The 17,574-nt window shown below is 50.9% G+C and overlaps 1 protein-coding gene across 3 annotated transcripts in view; it reads left to right on the top strand.

The window, feature by feature from the left end:
* Positions 1 to 17,574, top strand: part of DET1 (DET1 partner of COP1 E3 ubiquitin ligase) — a 60,882-nt gene that overhangs the window by 33,484 nt on the left and 9,824 nt on the right. The gene's annotated exons all lie outside the window — the stretch shown is intronic.

The following is a 17,574-nucleotide window of genomic DNA, read 5'->3' as shown; positions in this document are numbered from 1 at the left end:
ATAATTGCTGAGGTGCCATTGTCTTCTAGATTTCTGTTTATAATTTTGCAGTGAGTAAGCCCCTTTTAAGAAGGGGAAAAAAAAAACCTCCATAAAATTGAATACATACAAATGAAAACTTGGCAAAAAATATCAAAACAAAATCCAGTGGCAAATGACAATCCATTTATCAAAGGATTAATTTCCTTAGCTTAAAACATTTAAAAAATATATAATAAACAGATGAACAATCCCAAAGAAAAGATGGGCACAGAATATTATTATCAGGGTGTTCACAGAAAAAATAAATACACGTGATCAACTGTATGAAAAATGCTTATAATATTTATTTTTCACCCATCAGATTAGCAAAGGTTAAAAATGTTTGATGACCCAGTATTGTCAAGAAGGTAGGGTGCTCTCACTCACTGTTAGTGGGAGAGAAAATTGATTCAGATTTCTTGAAAGACAAAGAGTAGTGTCTTAATAAATGTGCATATCTTTTAGCCCAGTTAAATTCTGTGTTAGTAAGCCAAAACGTGTGCATATGTGACCAAGGTATATGCCTAAGGCTTTTCATTGCAACTTTTTTATTATGAAAAAGTGGAAACTACTAAATGTGCATCAGTAGAGATAGACTAAATAAATTATGAAATGTCCCTAAAATGGGGTCTGATACACCTGTCAAAAATAATGAAACAGATCCATACATATTGATTTGGAAAGCTCTCTGAGATATATTAATTGAACAAGTGTGTTTAGTGTGATGCTATTTTTTATAAAAAAGAAAAACGACTAAAATCTGAAATGAAATTGAAATCAATAAAGACATAAATACATACATGCTCTTAGAGCCGTAAAACATTTTTGAAGGCCCACAGAAGATGTTGTTAACGATGATTCTCTGTGGAGAGTGGGCCTGGGGGTGAGGGAAGGTGGATATTTAATTTTTACCTTATCCCCTTTATCTTTGTGATTCTTTTACTGTAAACATGTATTACTTAAAATTTTTTAATGAGTTTTTTCCTAATTTGTAACTGGTAAAAAACACGTGACATGAAATTTACCATCTTAACTATTTCTGAGTGTACAGTCGAGTAGTGTTAAGTACATTCACATTGTTGTACAGCTTATCTCTACAACATTTTTAAAAATTTATTTATTATTTATTTTTGGCTGCACTGGGTCTTTGTTGCTGTGCATGGGATTTCTCTAGTTGTGGTGAGCAGAGGCTAATCTTTGTTGCGGTGTGCAGGCTTCTCATTGCGATGGCTTCTCTTGTGGAGCGTGGGCTCTAGGCGCGCAGGCTTCAGTAGTTGTGGCACGCAGGCTCAGTAGTTGTGGCTCGCGGGCTCTAGAGCGCAGGCTCAGTAGTTGTGGGGCACGGGCTTAGTTGCTCCGCGGCATGTGGGATCTTCCCGGACCAGGGCTCAAACGCGTGTCCCCTGCATTGGCAGGCAGATTCTTAACCACTGCACCACCAGGGAAGCCCACTACACATTTTCATTTTGCAAAACTGAAACTCTACAACTTTTTCAACTTGCAAAACTGAAACTTCTATACCCATTAAACAATAATTCCCCATTTCCCCCTCACCCCAGCTCCTGGTAACCACCATTCTACCTTCTGTCTCTATGAATTTGATTACTTTAGTTACCTCGTATAAGTAGAATTATACAGTATTTGTTTTTTTGTGTCTGGCTTATTTCACTTAGCACAATGTCCTCAAGGTTCATCCATGCTGTGGCATGTGTCAGAATTTCCTTCCTTTATAAAGGCTGGATAATATTCCATTATATGTATATAGTATTATACATTTTGTTTATCCATTCATCCATCATTGCTGGACACTTGGGTTGCTCCCACCTCTTGGCTATTGTGAATCATGCTTCTATGAATGTAAGTGTGCAAATAATCTCTTTGAGATCTTGCTTTCAATTCTTTTGGATATATACCCAGAAGTAGGATTTAATGAGCTTTTTAAAAAGTGTTTAACCAATGAATTCACCTGTAACAGCAGAAGTGGTATTAGGTAGCCACTCTGTGGGCTTAGTTGAGCTGAGTAGTCTGAGGCCAGGATTTTCTTTACTTTACCAACCTCCTGGAGGTTTAGCAATTTCACTCCTGTCCCCTGAGCCTTTCCTCTGCACTGACAGGAGGGGCCTTAACAGGCTTGTGAACCTGCTGCTCCCAGCCTGCTCCTGCCTGCATTGATTCGGCACATTTCTATAGCTCCCTGAAGGAAGAGACGCTGCAGCAGCATTTAATTAGAGGCCAAGAACATGCTTTCCGAGGGACACGACTTATTTCTCAGCCAGCTGTTACCAGTTGCTCCCTAGCAACATGCAGCACTCACATCTGATTGCTTCTCTCCAGACAAGGTGGGTGGCCGGCCCACCTGCTGTCACAGCCTGGGGTGGGGGTGAGCGGGGGTGGTCCCTGGGTCTAGGGCTGGCTCTCCAGGGGAAGTGAGTGATCTGAACCTGTTATTCCTGCAAAGCCAGATATGGTGCTAAAGCTCCTGACCTGCCTACTCCACCCCGCTCCTTCAAGTTCATGATGAGAGCAGAAAGAATGTCACCAGCTATAATACAGACAGAGCAACATGGTGCAAAAAAGTCTGCTGGGATTGTGAAGTGCAGCTGGGAGACTTTAGGGGAAGAGAGAGATCTTGCTCCACAGTAGACGGAGCCTACCTTTCAGGAAGGACTTGGTGGGTGTTGGAGGCCCTGGGGGCACCCTGTCCCAGGCAAGGGGAAAAGGAAAGCCTCGTTCCTGGTGGCTCCAACTGCTCTGGGTTTCCAGGGGCTTTGGAAAGGGGGGTGGGGACAGAGATGTCAGCAGCAGCCACAGCCCCGAATCTGAACTTGCCACTCCTTAAGGGGTGTGAGAGACGGCTACTCAGGAACCAGACTCTGGGCCCCAGTTCTTCCCAAATGCTTCTGCAGAGGCTGCAAACTGGACGCTTTGAGATGAGATGCTGCTCAGTGACATGCCTTTTAGGTGTATGTGGTGTTTTTACAGATTTGAAGGTGTATAAAATATCCTGCATTTTCACATTGCCGTCAGGAGGCCCGCAGTCCCACGGTTGGTGCCGTCTTAGACTGGGCGAGTGTGCCTCCGGCTTGCATAACCCACCTCACCGATCCATTGGCCTGTTTGCTGTGTGACCCCTGCACCCTTCTGTATCCTCAGCAGTGTGAGGGAGGCTGCTTCTGCAGGGGTCCTCTTGTATTTGCTCATTAATTCTTTTCACAAACATTTCTTGAGCTTCTGAGCATCGCAGCCTGAGCTAGGCACTGGGCTGAAAGGACAGTAAGCCATGGTCTTTGCAGACCTGAGTTGACAGACCAGATGGGGAGGCAGAGAAAGAAGCTCTGAGAGCAGATGAGGATTCACTGAGAACAGGTGAGAGATGGGTGCATAGGAGCCAGGGGAGCAGACACCTGGGCACCTGACCTAGGCTGGTGGGGTCCAGGAAGGCTTCTGGCAGAGCTGTGGCCTAAGCTGAATTCTGAAGGATGAGAGGGGTTAGCCTGGTGAGAAGAGGGGAGAGGAGGGGAAATGGAAGAGAAGTGGACCCCAGCCAGAGGCATTGACCACTCCCTGCGGGAGGGAGTCCAGTGAGTGGCTGGGACTTTGGTCTCTAGAATTCTCATTCCACACCTTCTCAGTCTATGACGCTAGAGCGTCGCCTCTCTGAGCCCATTTTCTCACATATAAAAAGGCATGATAATACTGACTTTCGAGGGTTGTTGTGAGGATGAAATTAGAGACTGCACATCTGGGCCCCCTTTGCTGTGTAGTTGGTGCCCAGTACCCATGGCAGAAAGCGCTCGTCAAGTGCCAGGCTAGGCAGCCCCTCTCCCAGGGAGCACACACCCTTTCCCCAGGTTTGGGTGGGCGCAAGTGAGTGTTTGAAGGGTTAATCTGGCATTTTCAAATCATTCTACCCATGGTGAGAAAGGACTAGCTTTTCCGTTTCTAGAGAGGCCGTGGGGGATGGCAGCCCTCAGTTCTGGCTTCCCTTCCAGCTGCTGCTTATGGAGGAAGTGAAAATAGGAAGCCACCCCCTCCCAGTTCCCCCACTGCGCGTCTCAGCCTGCAGACACCTACCAGGTATGTGTTTTCTTTTGTGCGAGGCACAACACAGCAGGACGCCTGCTCGGGTGGGTGTGGAGGAAGGCCGGGGAAGAGCATGTCCTCTGCACACCTTCTCTAGAAAATAGAACAGAGAGACTGGGCTCGGGCCACCTGGTGCTGCAGGGATCCCAGGACGGAAGGCAGTCATGCGCTGCAGCATCACTGTGGGGGGGCATCACCGAGTCAGAGGCCATGCAATTCAGAAACGCCCAACAGTTTCAGGTTCGAGGCCTCCATTCACCCTTACATTGCCTTTCGTGGGCTGTCCCCCGCAGTTCTGCTTTTCAGACCATTGAGTGCCATTGTCATTTGTTTGCTTCCCCCAGCATTGGAACCTCTTTCTGGGTTTGTGGGATTCTGTATTTTCTGAGTTCTAATAGGGAGCAAAGACCAGCTCCCCCTACAGGGGCCTCATAGCTGAGGCTCTGCCAGTTGGCCCACCCGTGGCAGACTTCCTACTCCGCTGGACAGGAGGGGTACATGGAGAGACCCTTTCCTAGGGCAGTGGCCCCCAAATACTGATATTTTAGTATAAAACTGTGTTTTCTAAATCCAGTTCACATCTGGAAACAGCATACAATTAGTGGGATTCTGCCGCTGGAGTAATGAGGATTAGGCAGCATGATTCCCAGGTTATGGACTAGGAAACCAACTAGAGAACAAGAATAAGGGAGTCACTGACAGAGCCAGAATTAGCGTGCAGGCCTTTCCACTAGATTCTGAAGGTCCTCATAGATTACAGGACGCTTTCCGAAGAGGGTTATAAAGGTGCTTCTTTAGCTTTCCTTATCGAGTGCAGACAGATGGAGTTGAAGGCTCTGTTTGAGTTAAAGGAGAGGTCTGCTGTCGGGGTGCCTTCTGGAGGGTCCGAGGGAATGCAGGGGTCTAAAAAGAGCTAGTTGGGACTTCCCTGGTGGTGCAGTGGTTTAGACTCCGAGCTCCCAATGCAAGGGGCCTGGGTTTGATCCCTGGTCAGGGAACTAGATCCCACATGCATGCCACAACTAAGACCCAGCACAACCAAATAAATAAGTAAATATAAAAAAAATAAAATAAAGAGCTAGCATTTCTCGGGCACCTGAGTCAAGCACTGTGTAAAATTCTTTATCTGTGTTGACTTACTGACTCAGCTCAGCTCTCTGAAATGCTTTGTCCCCATCTTATAGATAAGGATTCAGGCACAGAGAGAATAAGTAACTTGCCAAAGGTCGCAAAGCTGGAGCCAGAATTCAAATGGACTTCAGAGTCTGCAGCTCAGCCCCCTACACCCTCCGCATGTGGTAAGGGGCCCTGGGGAAGGGCATGGGATAGTTGAGGGCAGATGGCATATCTGGGACTCACTGCTGGCAGTCAGCCGGCCTCGTGGGAAGGGTGGAAAATCCCCATCCGAGCCACAGAACCAAGCCAGGGGGATGGGAGGGCGTAGTGCTGTGAGGGATAAGGGCCGTCTTGAGGACACCTGAGCATCTCTGGCCAGGGAGGGCGGGTGGCAGATGGGCAGCCGTGGAGCCCAGCCCCGACCAGCTGTTGTTTGCAGAGGAGGGCAAGTGCATGGTGACAGCTGGATTAGGTGTGCCCAGCAACCTCAGTGACCACCGGGTGGAGATGCACAGTGGGCCCTTTTGGCTGCCCCTTCCAGCACCTCCGAGCCCGGGGAGCTTAGTGCTTGCTAATCTCTGTCCCCATGGCAGCAGGAGGTGACAGGGCCATCGCTAAGGCCATGGAATCTTCCACCTCGTGATGGCCAGGGAGCTTTTCCAAAGGTTCAGAGAACCTCTTCCCTTCTAGAAAGTGAGATGTAAAACTAAGGTGATGGGCCCAGTGTCTGTCTGTAACTGGTGAGTGGTATCTCTCCTGTCCTACTCAGTCCGCCTCTTGTCCACGTCCTCTGTATCTGCTTTGATTTGGGCCTGCTGGTTTCATTGGTTTTGTCTGCCCTTCTGTCTGTTTCTTGCCTCATTTCACAAAGGATTTGAAGCAGCTCTCAAAAATACATTGAAAGTAATAGGACAATGAAATATATATTTGAGTAGCTTGGGGCCAGAGGACTATATGGGTAAGCCACTGGAGGAGTGTATGGAATGCTGCGATTCCTTAGTGACCCCTTTCCAGAATATTGCTTCTGGAACCATTCTAATCTGTCTTATACTTTAAAACTTAGAATGATATTTTGGGAATATTTTCTTTTTCATTTACATAGGCAGTTGATTCATTCAATAAATATTTATTAAGTACCTTTTTTTTTTTTTTTGCGGTACGCGCGCCTCTCACTGTTGTGGCCTCTCCCGTTGCGGAGCACAGGCTCTGGACGTGCAGACCCAGTGGCCATGGCTCACGGGCCCAGCCGCTCTGCGGCATGTGGGATCCCCCCAGACCGGGGCACGAACCCGCGTCCCCCGCCCCGGCAGGCGGACTCCCAACCACTGCACCACCAGGGAAGCCCTATTAAGTACCTATTTAAAAAAGAAGAAGGAAAACATCCCCACTGTTTTCATTTCTAAATTCTTTTGTCACATTTTGGGGACATCAGTATGGTGTCCTTTCAGAATCAGACACTGGCTAATGTTTTGAATTCTAGATAACACTCCAGAATCCACTCCTGTATATCATTTTAGTTGTTCGTCTTGTTGGTAATCCAGAGTCTTCTCCTTATCGTTTTGGACCATTTCTCCAGGAATGTTCTAGAAAACCATTTAAAAAAAATCACATTTTCTAATGCTCGTCAACATTCTCATGGCATTATCTGGAACATGGCTGAGTTTGCAGCTGGGTATCGGCTTCCCTGCAGTATGGGCCAGTCAGGGCAGCCTGGGTGACTGATGTTGGAGATGAGGTCCTCACTCCAGCCACTGGCTTAGGCTCCTTCATTCGGTGAGATTTACAGGTGTTTACTGAGCACTTTTTTAGGCCTGGGCACTGCAAATCCACAAGTCCCTGCCTTCATGGAGTTCCATTCTAGTAGACAAGACAGAACATAAACTAGGAAACTGATAAACAAGTGACATTATCTGGTTTATATTTTAAAAAGATCCCTCTGGCTGCTATGTGGAAAATGGGCTGTGCTCAGGGGAAGGGGTGGTAGGAAACAGGGAGGTCACTTAGGAGGCCAAGGCAACAAGCCAGACAAGACAGTAGACATGTGTAGCAGTAGACATGGTGAGAGGTGGTCAGACGGGGACATATTTTGGAGGTAGGGCCAGCTGGACCAGCTAATGAGTTCCCCGTAGAGGTAAGAAAAAGGAATCCAGGATGCATCCAAAGTTTTTTGGCCAGAACTGGGTAAGTGGTTTCATTAGCTACCTTACGTTAGACTGGGAGAGGGAAAGGGTTTCTGGGGAAGGGATGAGAATCAAGAGTTTTATTTTGGCCACACTAAGTCAAGATGTCATGTCAGTAAAGAGATCTGTAAACTTCTAGTGATCAGTCAGCACTTCAGTGAATCTGGACCGGGTGTGCTGGAGCAGAGGGATGGTGCCAAGGAACAGGCTGCCCAGTGCCGCACTGCCTGTGATCAGGGCAGACCTGGACTCCCCTGGAACCACCCCCCCCCCCGCCCCCGCCCAAGGCAGCTTGCTCTAGGCTTATACATTCATTCATGCATTTGACACATTCAACACATATTTATTGAGTGCTCTACTGGCTATTTTCCATTTGCCCCTCAAAAGCACATGCTTTTGGTGTGATCTAAATGGACAACATGTTCTTTTCTGGTGTTCCATTTAGTGTTCTGCTTTTGAAGAAACATGAAAGCCAGCTGAGTGAATGGGTCTGTTTATAAAAGATAGCTAATAAGGCCCACGGAGCTGGGCTCCTATAATCCGGGGCTTGTGGGAGGACATGTGAACTTGGAACCCTTTTTTTTTTTTTTTTTGCGGTACGCGGACCTCTCACTGTTGCGGCCTCTCCCTTTGCGGAGCACAGGCTCCGGATGCGCAGGCTCAGCGGCCATGGCCCACGGGCCCAGCCGCTCCACGGCATGTGGGATCTTCCCAGACCGGGGCACAAACCCGTGTCCCCTGCATCGGCAGGCGGACTCTCAACCACTTTGCCACCAGGGAAGCCCTTGGAACCCTTTTATCCTGTGTCTCTGCTCCTCGGGCCACCACCTCCATCTCCTCCTGATGCTGTCATGCCTCTGATTAGAGCCCTGCTCAGGATCCTTAGGGGCACCCCAAATTCCCTTGCAGGGCCTTCCCAGTCTGGCCTCAGCCCCTTGTCAGTCCTTTCCCTCAGCATTCCAAGCCCGACCCTGCCCCCACTCTGCCCATGATGACCCTCGCATGGCTCAGGAGGGCTGTTTACAGAGCATGCCACCCAGCCTGGCCTTCCAGCAGTGGTTCCACTGCTCCTCGCCCACCCATGATGCCCTCACCCTGTCACTGGGGCAGAGGCCCAGCTCGGCAGCTGCAGCCCCCTGCGCCTTCCTTCCTTAGTCCACTTCTGGGATGAGCGCCTTGCCCCACTGTGCTCCTAAAGTGCTCGTCTGTTGAGGAGCGGAAACCCTTATCCAAGCAGGAAGCACTGCTGGCTTGTGCCTGGGGAGCGGGACAAATCCTTTAGTCACCAGGCATGGAGAAGGCGGGAGGCTGTGTCCCCACGGCCCACCGGGCTCTGTGCCCAGTAGGAGATGGCTCACTGATCCTGGAGGCCCCGAGTGTGTCTGACTCATCTTTGCGCCTCCCACGCACCTGGCCCAGGCCCTGCTTATGCAGGATTTACGGTAAAGGGGCTTCTTCCTGCTGTCCTGGAACTTCCACTAACGGCCCAGCTGAGGAGCACAGATGCTCAGTACCCTCACAAACTAAAGCTGTGCTCTTCAGCACGTCTGGGGTGGGAATACTGCAAAGGCATTACCTGGAACTTGTCAGAAATGCAGACTCTCAGGCCTCACCCAAGACCCACCGAATCAGAACCTGTATTTTAACAAGGATCCCCAAGGATTTCACGTGCTCAGTTGAGGATGAGAAGGGCTGATAAAGAGAAGGGCTAGTCAGATCCATGCGGGACTTAAAAGATGGCAAGACGAATCCAACAATCGCCACACCATCCAGGCGAGGGAAGAGATTCGGAATTTGAAAAGGTGTCCGGTGCCAGTCAGGTTCACAGTTGCAGGAAACAGAAACCACTTTGGCTGTTTTAGGTAGAAGAGGATTTGTTACTGGAAATTCAGTGTTTACAACACTGTTGGAAGGGCCCAGAACACTCCTGCAGACCCTCTAGAGAGCTGCTGCCTCTGCCCCATCAGGAAGGCAGGGCTTCAGGAGTGATTGAGGCCGTGGGCGACCCCAGACCACTGCCTCTCTTTGACCCAGAGATGGGGCCGCCGCCGCAGCCACTGCCGCCACCACCTCTCCACACTGACGAAAAACCCAACATCTCCCCAGCCAAAGCAGCGGGGAGGCCATGATCTCTGCCTCTCTTCTTCCTTCCAAGTCTAGTGCAAGCACAACTAATTCGCAGGACTGCTTTGTACAGCCAGGACTGCTTGGCCCTGCTTTGAAGTCAAGTGATGGGGGAAGAGCTTGCAGAGTTTGGGGCCCCTACCAGAAGGGGAGGGTGGTGTCTCATGCCCTGGCTGGGAGCGTACTGAGTTGCAGAAAACCAGAACCTGCTCCATGCCACCTCTAAGGCAGGGTTCAAGAGAGTTCTTGGGAGCAAAACATTGATGGTATCTCACAGGTAGTGGGGAGGGCATATACATGAAGACGGAGGGTGGTGCCTGCTTCCAGCCGGGAGAAGCCTGGAGCGGGGAGGCTGGCAGAGTGGGGCAAAGGGAGATGGGGCAGCAGCTGGGTAGGCCATGCTGCTGGCGTTTGGTGGGGCAGGGATAAGCGGGGCATCCCCAAGGTCCCTGTGGCTCAGTGGGGACTGTGCGGGGAGCTGGCCCTGAGCCAGCATTGCCGGTACCCCACTCACCTAACGGGGCTCAGGGCTCCCCGCAGCAGCACCCTGGGTGTGGTGGGCCACAGGGCCAGGAGCTGAGATGGGTGGGGAGGCGTCAGCCCGAGTGCATGTGCTTCTTGCTAAAGGGGTCACGTGCGGGTTCTCCGGGGAGCAGACTTGAGACACTTGTGTGGGGTTGTTTATTAGGGAGTGGCCCAGGAGCAGCACTATGAAAGGGAGGGGAGGAGGCAGGGTGGGCAGAGGGAAGGCGAGCTGTGCTGCAGGCCTAAACCGACCCAAAGGTGCCTGTCAGAGCTGGCCAGGCCCTATGCCCGGGCCGCCATCAGCCATTGGTGGACCTGCCATTGGAAGGATGACAGCTCTCTGTGACTGTCCCTGGGGCTGACAGCAGTTGGGCAACAGGCCCTTCCTTTGGGGGTTGTCTGGGCAGCCATCTCCATGTCCATCACAGAAGGCCTGGGGCAGAGGTCTCTGCGTGGGTGGTGGGCTGGGGACTGGTTCCAGAGATCCCACCACGGGCCCACACGAGAGCCAGCCTGTCAAGACGAAGGTGTGACGGCCGGTGTTGGCCAAGAGAGCCCCACAGAGAGCAGGACGACTTTGCACTTCCCCCCTCATTCCATCCTCCCTCATCCCGTTCCTGGAGGAGTGAAGACGGGATCTACAGAGGGGCGAGGGGAGAAGCTGTGAAAGGTCCGAGATCAGAGTTTTCTAATAGATTTGACTGGACTTTTAGATCCCTGGAAGGGAGTTGAACTATCAAAATGAGACTTATTCTTAAAACTAAAAGAAGGCCATGGACTCTTCCTGAGATGGCGGTTCAGGGGTACAGAAAAGGAGCTCTGACATAGTTGATGCGAGGCAGAGATTGGAGAAAAATAAAGTTGTACCCTGATAGTCCAAATTCAGCCTGTTTGCTGAATTTGGCCGTCACTGAGGGGCTGCACAGAGCTGGCGATGTCCTTGGTGGGGCACAGGAAGGGGGTGGGCCTGCACTCTTTGCTTATTGCATCCAAAAGGCTCTGGAGCCTGTGTGGTGACCCAGTTTTCTGCCTTGTCTGAGCGACATGTGCTCTTATTATAGGGGTGTGAGGGCTCTAAATGACTGCAAAGTACTTTTCAATCAGACAGAAAATAGGTAAGAAATGCATTTCCATTAATGCCCCAATTATCTTGGTCCCAACAGGACAAAAACCTGTGCTATGCCAGCTCCTAGGGATGTGTCGTCAGGATCCCAACTGTCCTCTCCCAGAGGCAGCTTGCGCTCCGCTCGCACACCTGAGGGGCTAGAGAGGGGTCCTAACGATGGCTGAGGCTCATCCCTCCCTTCAGAGGCCTGGGTGCAAGGCCCAGGAAGGGAGCCCTGTCAGTCCCTCAGAGGCAGGGCCACCGGCCCAGGGTGTCCGTGTGAAGTGGGAACTGCCGCAGCCCGACCAGTCCCTTTTGTTAGACACGCCCTGTGGCAGCTCTGGGGTTTCTCGGCCCCCTTTAACCCAGAGAGCAATTTTGTCTCATAAATCGCTCTTGAATGGGCCCTGCGCAGCAGTCCTGACTGTCTGTTCTCTGTCAGACTCTCATCTCTCATCTCATCTCCAGGGGAGAACCTGTTCCTTGCCTCTACCGGCTTCTGGTGGCTCCGGTAGGTCTTTGGCTTGTGGCTGCATCACTCGTCTCTGCCGACGTGGTCACATGGCCTTCTCCTCCTCTGTGCAGTTACATCTCCTGCTGCCTCCGTTTCTTAAGGGTACATGTGATCTCATTTAGGCTCCACCCAGGTAATCCAGGATAATCTCCCCATTTTTATATCCTTAACTTGATCACATCTGCAAAGACCCCGTTTCCAAATAAAGTGACACATACAGATTCCAGGGTTAGGAACTGTTGTCTCTGGGGGCTGTTATTCAGCCTGCTACAGCCTCCCTTCCTCCCTCACATTATGTTCTAAACTGCTGGTAGTTTACGGCACAGACTGTCATTTTTGCCCCCTGCCCTTTGTCCATGCGTGCATCCTCTCTGCTGGAAACTACCCCCCTCACCCCTCATCCCCCGCATTTGCCTCCTAATGCTTACTCTTATTTTGAGCTCAGGTCACCTCCTCCAGGAAGTGTTCCTTGATACCTCTTCTCATCACACACACCCTGTTCTGTGGTAGCACCTGCGGGATTACAATGGATTTTTTCTGAATTTGTCTCCCCCACCAGCCTCGAAGCTGCTGAGGGCAGCTACCAGGTTCTAGACATATTTTATCTGAGTATGGATAGATTTTCGAGGAAGGAGGGATGGAAGAAAGGCTCTTGAAGGATAGATTTTGGAATCATTTGGCTTTTAAATTTAATTTAATTTTTGGCTGCAAATTTGTAACAATCTGGCTTAATCTACAATTGAGTGGGTTTAAGGGAGTAGGAGGATGGGTGGTTGGCTCCATCAGAACCTTCTCTGATTAAAATCACAGGAAAGAAAGCTTTGGGAATAGTAATAATAATAATGGCAGCAAAATGGGCTTGCATCTGCATCCACCACCGTTCTCAGCCAGAACCCCACAGACTGGAGCCCGAGGGAGCAGTGTGGGGAGAGCGCAGAGGCGTCCTTCATGAGCACCAGCTGTGTACAAGCGGGTACGCAGCTGTCTGGGCGAATGCTCGTAACAGTCCCGTGGAGGTGGAGTAGCTGAGCGTCAGACTGATGCCAAGCCGGGGTCCCAACCTGGGCTGGGTGTCTCCAAAGCCCCGGCCCTCCCCACTGCAAGCAGGCAGGGGGAATGGAGCCCTGGGGAGAGCACACGGGGAGAAGAGTGAAGGGCATTTCCGTGGCATCCAGTCAGACCTGTACCGCAGCCCTGAGGGTCTCCCCCAGTGTGGGCTAGTGCATCCGAACCCACGCTGTCCTCCCAGCCACAAAGGAGCTGTGGGTTCCTGGGTGCCAGAGCTACAGCCCACTCAACCGCCTCTTGGTCCTGAGGGGGAAACTGAGGTCCACCTGGGGAACAGGAGTGTGGCTGACAGGCTGCTGAGTCTGTGCTCAAGCTGGGTTGAGACAACAGGTGTCCTGCCAGCCAGGGCCTCCTGTGACACCACACTGCCCCTCAGTTGACATTTCCTTTCCGTTCAAGGGGATTACGCAAATCCAAGGTGGTTAAGCTGCCACAGGGCACTATGGAAACGGGGCGCTGTGCTCTGTCTGCCCCTTCCTTCCAGCCAAGCAACAATGACACTGAGGCCAACTTTTCTGGCCAGACTTGTTAGGATGAATCGCAGAGCATGTGTACAATTTAATTTGAACCTGGGCGGGCAGAGGGGAGAAGCCAGATTGATTACCAGAACAAATTTCAGAGCCAAGTCAGAAGTCCTCCCCCAAATACTGGGCCAGCTGCAGCGTGGGGGGGTGTTACAGATCTGTGTGTGTCAAAATGTCTATTGAAAAAATGTGATCTGCCCACTTGAGATAATTTACATAGTGCCTGACTCTGCAGCTTCTACGCATTTCTTATAAACCAGTTTTTTATTTCTATTTTTATTTTAATTGATTCATTAATTAACCTGAATAAGCAACAGCATGGACAACTGACCCTTGAACAACACAGGCTTGATTTGCGAGGGTCCACTTCTATGTGGATTTTTTTCACTAAATCCGTTCAGTACTACGACACCCAAGGTTGAATCCGTGGATGCGGAACCATGGATACGGAGGGTCACTGTGAAGTTATACGTGGATTTGCACTGCATGCAGGGTGGGCGCCCCTAACCCCGGCGTTGTTCAAGGGTCAGCTGTACATGGCACCCTCTTCTGAAGGTGGAAAAGGTAAAAAATCTTCTTTCTGCCTGTTACCCAGTCACTGAGTTTCTCTCCCTGGAGGGAATGCTCCCATTTGGGGTATGTCTTTCCAGATAGTCAGTGCATCCACATTTATGTACACATATCCTGTCCTTTTCTACAGCAGTTCATGACTGTACTCTGCACTGTCTTGCCTGTCCCGCCCCCCAACCCCCGTTTTTCACTTAGCAATACATCTTGGCTTGTTTCAGGGCTAACATTCCATTATCCAGATGGGCTGTAATTTCCTTGGCTAGCGCCCTGTTGATGGACATTTAGGTTCCAATCTTCTTCCGTTACTCGCCGTGCTTCAGTGAGTATATACCTCTGCCTACTCCCACCCCCATGAGAGCCTATCTCCGCTGCGCTGTCCGATACAGTAGCCACCAGCCACATGCCGTACTTACATTTCAGTGAATTTGAACTAGATAAAACTGAACTGCCAATTCCTCAGTCATGGTCCTGCTCGCCACATCGCAAGTGCTGGAGAGTCCCACGGGGCTGGTGGCTGCTGTGCTGACCGTGCAGCTCCAGGGCACGTCCATGAGCAGGGACAGCGCTGCTCCATGTGGGAAATTCCTAGAAGGGAACTGTGAAGGTCTGTACATCGCATGTGGTGAACGATATTGCCAGATCTCCCTCTGAAGAGGCTATAGCTATTTACATTTGAGAGCACTTTTATTTCAGAACAATTTATGGAATATTGGGAAAAAAAAGAAAGAAAGGTTCCCCGTGTACCAACTGCAAGGACGTTCTGTTTCCGTTGTCAATGCCACGTTGCTGGAGTTGGACGCTGCTGTTCCCGCCTGTCACTGGAGCCCCACTCTGGCTGTCTCCCCCTGAGGCCTGGCCTCCGGCTGCCTTGCTAAGGCCTCTTCCCCTCCTTCCCCCTCCTTCAGGTCCAGGGTCCTCCACACCCCGACTCACAGCTGCCATGTCTCAAGGGAGACAGCCCGTCTCCTCATCCACCCCTGTTGCCATGACACAGCCTCTACGGAAGACTAGGCATCCTGACTCTCTTCCACCCTCCTTCCCTTTGGTGAACGGGGACCTCCACATTGCCAAATCCATGGCCATTGCCCAGTCCTCACCTTGCTTGACCTGCCAGCTGGCCTCTCAGCCGCACCGTGCACCCAAACTGTTCCCTTCTTCTGAAGTGCTCGGCCCTTTGGCTTCTGAGACGCCACACCTGCTGTCTCTCTGATTGCTGCATCCCTGCCTCTTTGCAGCCTTGCCCTCCTTGCAGCATTTAACACTGGGTCGTCTTATTTTCCTCATTCTCTGCTTTTTTCCTGGGAGAGCTCATCCCCACTGTGGCTTGGATTAGCATCATTTAGGGAGTGATGGTCATGCGCTTTTTTTTCTTTCTTTTTTTTTTTGCGGTACGCGGGCCTCTCACTGTTGCAGCCTCTCCCGTTGTGGAGCACAGGCTCCGGACGCACAGGCTCAGCGGCCATGGCTCACGGGCCCAGCCGCTCCGCGGCACGTGGGATCTTCCCGGACTGGGGCACGAACCCGTGTCCCCTGCATCGGCAGGCGACTCCCAACCACTGCGCCACCAGGGAAGCCCATGGTCATGCATTTTAATTCCCATTTCCTTGATTACTTGTAAGAAGGGTCATCTTGTCATGGCTTCCGGCCGTCTGTATTCTTTATGAAAGCAGCTTAGAAGCAGAGCAGACACTGGACACAGGTTCCAGTCCAGACCACAGCCATGGCAGGTCCCTGTCCTTGCCCCCTCCAGGCCCTCCCCGGCCTCATCTTTCTCCACATCCTCTCAGCATCTGCAAAGTCACCACGCCGGACACCCGCAACCCAGCCCACAGCCTGCATTCTTCTCCAGGACTCTCATCACCCCGCTCCTTCTTCTGTGGTCCCCAGAGCTTGATTCCACTGAGAAGAGACAGTCTCTCATCACCACACTCCTCCCCATTCCTCCCCAACTCTGCACATCTCACCCCAGTGCCCAGGGATGCGGGTCAGCATGTGGCCAGTGCCTCATCTCCCTTCTGGGACATCGTTCTGCTACCTCCTCCCAACAGTCCTTCTCTTTTGAAGTTCGTGCTGTTACTCCCCTCTTCCTAAACCCATATACTGCTTCCTGTACTCTGGCCGCTCTGTGTTGTTTCGGGACTTTGATTCTCCCAGACTTTTCTGTCCCCTGCCCTGATGTCCACTTTGGGATTTCAGCATCAAGATTGACAGCTTTCTTTGTCCACATCTCATAGTTTCTTGACTTAAACCTCAGTGACTCTTTCTACTCTATTTTAGATGCCTACACACCTACCTTCATCGCCTGCAAATGAGCTTGACTGCAGCCTTCTACACGCCCACCTCCCTTTCTCTATCACATCTTGTGTGGCCACACGTTTTTTGCCTCCTTCCTTTTCTCCCAATCCTTTGGTAAGATTTTACCCCCATTCGTCTTCCTATCATGACCCACCACACCAACTAAGCCATATCCGGTAACCTGGGGCAATGCTGCTTTGCCAGTTTCCAATCCTGGTGATCCTGCTGGGATGAACTGAGGGGATCATCCTTTCACTCAAACACCAATAACATTCATGCCTCGTATGGAACTTCCTTCTGACTAATTCAGCCATGTGCCTGTCCCACTTTCTTGGTCTGTGAGCTCCAGGACAGGAATGACAGTGCCATATTTGTTCTCCCTGTGCTCAGCCTGTGTTTGTGCAATAACCCATGTTTGTTCACTTTGGTTGAATAGACTTTTCTGCTTTGGTAGTGACCACTCCATCACTGTGGGCTGATAATACTCAGATTTAAAAAGCAATGTGTCTATCCAGGGTAGGAAAAAATGACTAGAAAGAAAGAATAAAGGAGTCCGGGGGAAGGCATATATGCATTAAATGCCTTTTAATTTAATATGCATTTAAAAAAATGGACATATGAGAGTCAGGTTGCAGGCAGAGGCGATTGCAAAATGGTTTCTCCTAAACTGCTGAGTTATATTCTGCCAGCATCCAGGTACTCTACTGTTAAAACAGGTTTATTTTGGTGGTGAAGGTACAGCTTGGTGTCGGGTGATGGCCAAAAGGAGGGAAAACATTGCATCTATGCTGAAAGGAGAGAAATTATATTTGCCTTTTTGCCTGCAGACGAGAGAAGAGAGGGGAGAGGGGAGGAGACGCTTTCCTTATGCAGCTAGTCCTGGGCCACCAGCTTTGTGCTTTGATGTACTCATAGCAATAATGCAAGGCCCTGCTGCCAGGAAACAAGGAAGTGTGTTGTCATACAAGTTGATGCCAACACTCTGCTTGTGCAAATACTCAGGACCCAGTGCCAGGCTCTGCATCTTCTCTGCCAGGGGGAAGTGCAAGCACACGGTCACCTGTGTCTCAGGACCGAGAGGCTGGCTTCGGAGAAGGGCTTGTGGCAGCAGGGGAAAGGGCAGCCTGGCATTTAGAAGAACGATAACTGCCTTAAGTGGTCAGTGAAGGTCCTCCCCTGAGGAGGGGCCGGTCTCTGAGGCCAAGACCCCACGATTAAGAGGTGATAGAACCTAAGAGAGCACAAGTTCACTGGCCTCTTAGAGCCTGGACGCAGCAGGGCACTGAGGCTCCCAACAGCAAAGCTGTGTGCGTTCCCCCTGGACGCCCTGTCGACGGTGCTCCCCCCACCTGGCTCCCGGCGGTGGTGCCAGGCTTCCATTTCTGGCCCTAAGACCATTGATCCTTTAGGGTCCCCTGTGTCCTGTCTACTTGTAGGCCCTCTCAGGCA

This window comes from Lagenorhynchus albirostris, chromosome 1 (genome assembly GCF_949774975.1).
Source record: "Lagenorhynchus albirostris chromosome 1, mLagAlb1.1, whole genome shotgun sequence".
NCBI lineage: Eukaryota > Metazoa > Chordata > Mammalia > Artiodactyla > Delphinidae > Lagenorhynchus > Lagenorhynchus albirostris.
The sequence above is the reverse complement of the archived record's forward strand: the minus strand, read 5'-3'. Positions and strand labels throughout refer to the sequence as shown.